Genomic DNA, 6,000 nt, shown 5'->3' with positions numbered 1-6,000 from the left:
GACAGGACTGCCACTGCTAACCTATGAACTAAACTGCTCATTTCCTGACAACGCAGAATTTGCTCCAAAGAACCATTTCTAAGCAGATAAACAGGTCCACTTCCCTCCATATCCTTTCAGGGAGGTTAAAGTGTTTAAAAACCATCATTAAAAGTGGGCTTTGAAAAAAATTAAAGTTTTACACACACACACACACACACACACACACACACAATGTGGATACCAATTTAGAGACTGTGACAGTACAAAAGGCAAAGACAGCTTGCTTCTGGTGACCATACCCACTCTCTTCACCAACCCCTGTCAGTGGGCAGATGTGAACTGAAGGCAAGCTGAGATGAGAGGCCATGCCAAACCCCTGGGAAATATGGGCTCTTCTTTAATGACCCACTGGAAGCTCAGCAAGGCCTTGTCTAAGATATGAGAAGGAAAACCAGAGGTCTTAGGGGCCCACAAGTGTGGCAAGGTTGTCAGAGCAGCTTCCTGGGCAGAAGCAAGAGCACGTGTTTGCTTGGTGGCCACTCAGCCTGTCCTCTAGACACTGGTGCACCCTGATGACTGATGGTGCCCATTGCTGCCTGTGTTGGAGGGACAGAGGTTGTCCTTGGGGGCAGGAGCTGCCCTAGGAGATGTTTGTACATTCCCAACCTTTTTTCTCCGTCTTCTGCAATGTACTTAGTTGTAGTTGAGACAAGTGCCAGAGTAATGAAGACAAGTACCCGGGGAATGAGGAACCCCTGTGTCCAGGCTCAAGCCACATGCAACCATCACACGCCCCCTGATTTGGTGTAACACTAGAAATATGGAACTGAGGGGGACTCTAACACCATGCTAGCTGACTCTCTGCGACAGGGGACAGAGGACCATTCCTGGGATTCTGTGACAGCTCTCACCTCCATCCATTCCTGCCTGAGTCTGACTTATTGCAGGACAGACCCATAGGGAGACTAGACAGGTGAGCCCCCGAGGACCCGTTGGACCTGGAGTCCCATATGCTAAGGTATGACTTTAGTACAGTGACCGGTCTTAGTCCTAGCACGGCATTCCCCTGGTGTATAAAAAGACCTCCTGGGCAGAGAAGGAAGCACAACTCTGGGTAGGATAAAAGTGAACATTTAATGCCACCATACTTTGATTCTTTTAAACACCAGATTTTTTTTTTTTACAACATTTTATACCTCATATGCCACAAAGTCAGAGACTGTAGCCAGTGAACAATATCTTCACACCAGGGAATTGCACACAGCTTAATGGTTTCATGTCACCAGTTGATGAGAACTATAGAATTCAATTCTTTTCTGGACTGTTCTCCAGGCAATCTGTTCATATTTACCATGATCAAGCCAACAGCTAACTTTTATATAGTTATGTAAAAGCCCATACACAAAACCCAGCCTGCAAAACAGGCTGTTGGGGACCTGCCCAAGGCAGAGTTAAAAGTTTGACTTTTGAACAAATGACTCGTGTTTTGAAAAGTAACAGCAAACACTTGTGAGCTAAGAACTTAGTTTTTAAAACAGCACCAATCCTCTACCCAGTTCAACAGTGAATTTGAAACAATGACAGTAAATGACACCATCCCATCGACTTTTAAAATGAAGGCTTACGGACTTGTGAAGTTGCCGATTCTGTTACAAGTCAATGCACTCGGGCAGGCCTCGTCTCCAATTTCCCAATGGGCCCGTTTCTACAGATAAGCATATCGATATATACATACATACATCACCCGTTAGGGGCTCTCGTCACCAAAGTTGGAAGAACCACAAAGATCCCATGCCACAATGTCCTTGTTTTATGACTTAGAAAATCTGAGGTCCAGAAGAGTTGGTTGTGTGTCCCAGGCCACAGACAGGTCGACTGTTAGAAAGGAATTAGGACTCGGAGTTTCTGTCCTACGTTCATCTGTGCTGCACACACCCCCCATACAGACACACCCACATATGTGCACACACTGGCACAGAGAAGCAGCCTGTGTTCATGTACACACTCTGGGTGAAAGGTGCTCTATCAGGGACACTCCAGGTGGCGGGGCTCATGTCCCAGTTCTGCTGTGAGACTGTGAACCTGGCCAGGCAGTGAGTACGGATGTCAACTTCTTCATCTATACATGATCCTCCCTCCCCTCTGGAGAGAGCTTCTGATTTCTTCAAAGCGTGTCCCACCAGTTATATTATTCCCTTCCTTTTCTGCCATCCCAGGAGGGTAGCTGTTAGGACCTCCCCACAACTGTCTAGGGGGGGGGGGCAGCAAAATTCAGCAACCTACCCGAGGTTCATAGCTTGTGGTGGTGCAGATGTGGCTTAGCTCCCTGCTGTCTAGCTCCAGGCTTTTCCTCCTAGCTCTAGTTGCCTCTCAAATGAGACCTAGCCCAAGCCCCTTCCACCTTTCAGAGGGCAAATACTGTAAGTATTATGGGTTGTAAGACTCACTAAAGTGCTTTGGTTTCTCAAGAACAGATGGCACATCTATGCACGGTGAGGACCTCCTGGGGTCTTAGGGAAGAGTAGAACTTAATACTGTCAGCACTTTTCTACAGGGGCTGAGTGGAGACCCAGTTGGAGGAGGCTGGATCCTTTGTTAGGAAGGCAAAGGCCCGGGGAACCTGATTTCCAAGTTGATTGCCATGCCAACTTGAAAGGAAGAGCTTTGTCTCAGTCCCTTTGGCTGCCTGCTGAGATTCAGAGCAAAGCTCTGCACTTTGAGGCTGATATCCCACCCCTGGCTGTATCCATCACCCTTCCCTGGCCCATGTCTCTGCTAATAGACATCGCTGGAGTAAGAAAAACAGAAGAAAAAAGACAAAACACAGACCGAGCAAGCACACACACTTCAACTCAGGACGTGTGGAGGGCGTTCCTGACCACAGTGCAGAAATAGATCTAGGAACATAAGCGGTGTTACAGGACAGCATTCTGAGGTTACAAATCAATAATGTCTCCTTAAGTCAAGCCTGGCAGTGTAGGAGGCTGGCGGTGTGGGGAATGGATGCAGGAGACTCCTTTGGGCAAGGTCATTCTAAGTGGACATAAAACCCAGGGATTGGAGTGCTCACTTTCACATGACACCAGTAATTGTTGTGTGTGGAGAATATTCAGCTTCGCCCCTCCCACAGTGTCACACTATGTCCAACATTGTGACATCACCTCAGGTTTTGCAAAGGGCCACCCCAAAGTAGAATGTGTTTGTTTAGGAATGGATAAATTAACTCTTAGATGTTTTCACCACCCCTCCCCCCTTATTTTTGAGAGGATACATTGGATTTAAGATAGTTTCCTTGGTTATAATCCTGCTTTTATTCTTATGGAAATAATTCAGAGTTTGTCACTTAGAAATATATTCTGACACATCAGGAAGATGGCTAAACAATACAATTTATGTGTTTTTACAAATGGCTTCGTAATGTTGTAAAGAGGTTACTGATGTTGTCCAGGAGAGTGGTAATCTATATACTGTACAAGAATGCTGTGTTTCTATCACTTGAAAAAAAAATTAGAACCATTAACCAATCATGTCTGTGAAACTTGCCCTCAGCTGTTTAACTTGGCTCAGAGAAGAGCAGCGGGCTGTGTCGGCCTCTCCCAGAGCCACACATGTGTTAGCACTAAGCACACCCCTTTCAATGTGGAAATCAGGGCCAAATCTAGGCAGTGGCAGGAAGGCAGGAAGGACGATGACAGTGGATGGCTTAGTCAGCATCAACTCATAGAACACAGGATTTTCAACATGTTTCTAATGGGCCCTGGCTTTGGTTTTAAAGATAAACTACCCTAAAAGGGAGGAAATGTTTTTGCATATGTCCCAAGGAAAGAACAACATTCAGGAAATCTGTTTTCGATTTTGGAAGGAACTCATTTTTAGTAATTTCTTTTACAGACTACAATTCTTGGTGGAATAAGGAAACCCAAAAAACATTCACTTCGGGCTCAGCTACAGATCGGCAAAGGCCATGTTTGCACTGAGCAAATTGTGGGCTCCTGCCAACCTCACCTTCTTTACCGGAAAGTCAAGGGCAGACAGCGGGATTGAAATACAGAGCTGTGAAGAAGGCATATGAATGGATCCTCATGAACGAAGAGCACGAGACTCCGAAGACCAGAGAAGGTGGCTGTTCCTCAAGGATGTGGGATCCATGCCCACAGGGCAGATGCTTTTCTTGCTCAAAGTTTGGATGGAACTCCCTGCAGCAAGCACAACCTGAGTGTTAGGTCCCTTGGGAGCACTTCCCTACAGAGCATTGGAGCTCCTTCCTGGATGTTAGACCTCCATCTTTAAGCTGATTTGTGGCAAATGGGACCTGGTTCCCACTGGATGAACATTCCTGCTGCCCACCCTTTGCCCCATTTCCTGGAGCTGTGTGATGTTCCTTACACTAGTCTCTAGCTCAGGAGCCATTTTCTTGCTTGGGGGTCATTACTTGAGTCATTGCTATGCCATCAGAGGGTCCATCTCTGAAACTGTATCTTATGTTCCCCATGTTGGGAACAGCAACTGAAGGTGAAACCACAAGAGAGTGGTCTGGGTTTCACCTCTGCTGAGATGAAAGTTAGAGACAGCGTCCGGAGGTTTCCAGAAGGGTTCAGAGATAAGATAAAAGATTCAGCTCAAAAGATTCAGCTCTTAGGTGGGTACTGAAAGCAAACCCCAGCTCCCTCAGAGCAACCGCACCTATCCCCTGGCCCAGGTGAGGTGAACTAAGGGTTTCCTCCTGGGAGAATGATGCCCCTGTTTCAGATTTTAGTTTTACTTGGGCTGAAAATGCTTCTGCCTCACACTAGATTCTTTGAAGCAGGGCTAGATGATGTGGTTTGAATCCTAATGCTAACACTGATTCCTACAGAAGTGGTTGCCCAGACCATCACAAACTCAACTGATGCCATGCGAACTGTCTCCCCAGTTTAACTGGTCAATAAAAGGCTAGAGCCTGTGATTGGGCAGTGGAAGGGGAAGATGGGGATGGAGGCTCAAGAGAGAGTTGAAGATCTGGACAGAGATGGGGAGAGGAAGAAGATGGTGGAGCAGGCAGTGGCCATGGACCAGAATCAGGTGGCCAGGAGAGACAGCAAGTATCAAGGGGTCTTATAGCCGGAGAATAAGTTAGCATAGCCCTAGATCTGCCCAACCTAGGCATGTGGCTTATAATGAAAATATCTGGATTGTGTGTCTTCTATACAGATTTATTAGGATTGTAAAATCTATCAACAGCTGCAGTTATGGGGGGAAGGACAGAATTCAAGTAAGGCATAGGAACCTAAATATTAATTTCAAGGAAACACTTTGGGGCCATCTACGGATGGATAATGAATTATAAGTGAGTTCTTTGGCGGTCCCTTTGCCCCTTGGTATTTGTTTGCGTGTTCCTCAAGCCAAACCCGGAGCCACCTCACACTGGCACCATCATCAGACACCAGGACTACGTCTTGGCACCTAGAGAGTTGTACTCCCATAGGCATCTCAGAGATAGGGCAGGGAACAGTTGCATCATGGGATGCCGGAGTTCTCCAAGGCTTATCAGCTAAGATAGAGCTATGTGGTAGAATAAGATGCTTACAGCTTACTTGTGTGTGGGGGGGGGCAGGATATTAGAATGGACAAGAGATGTGCATTATTTCACACAAACATCTCCCTGCACCACCGGTGGAGTCCAGTGGGATGCCCTGTCATGTGGATGTGACCCCCTGGGAAGCTAACCTCGCCTGGTCAAGTAACCCTGGTAATATGGCCTAGCTGAAGCATAAAGATGCTTGGAAGGTATGCAAGCAAATCCGAGTGGGAGGCAACCGAGGGCTGCTCTCCCAGGAGAACCTGCTGACTAAGAGTCTGCTTTCTACAGATGTCAGCCCAGTCTCACTCCAGCAAAGGCACTGGGCTTTGTTGGTGGCCCGTTAAAGTATTCACTGGGGCCTGATGACCTCACGGCTAAGGGAAAAGGCAGCAGGGACCAAAGCCAAGCTCATGGATTACTAATCAAATGAATTTGCTTTTGAGCAAAACTTCCCAAAT

This window comes from Mus musculus, chromosome 1, assembly GCF_000001635.26.
Source record: "Mus musculus strain C57BL/6J chromosome 1, GRCm38.p6 C57BL/6J".
In the NCBI taxonomy this organism is placed as follows: Eukaryota; Metazoa; Chordata; class Mammalia; order Rodentia; family Muridae; genus Mus; species Mus musculus.
The sequence above is the reverse complement of the archived record's forward strand: the minus strand, read 5'-3'. Positions refer to the sequence as shown.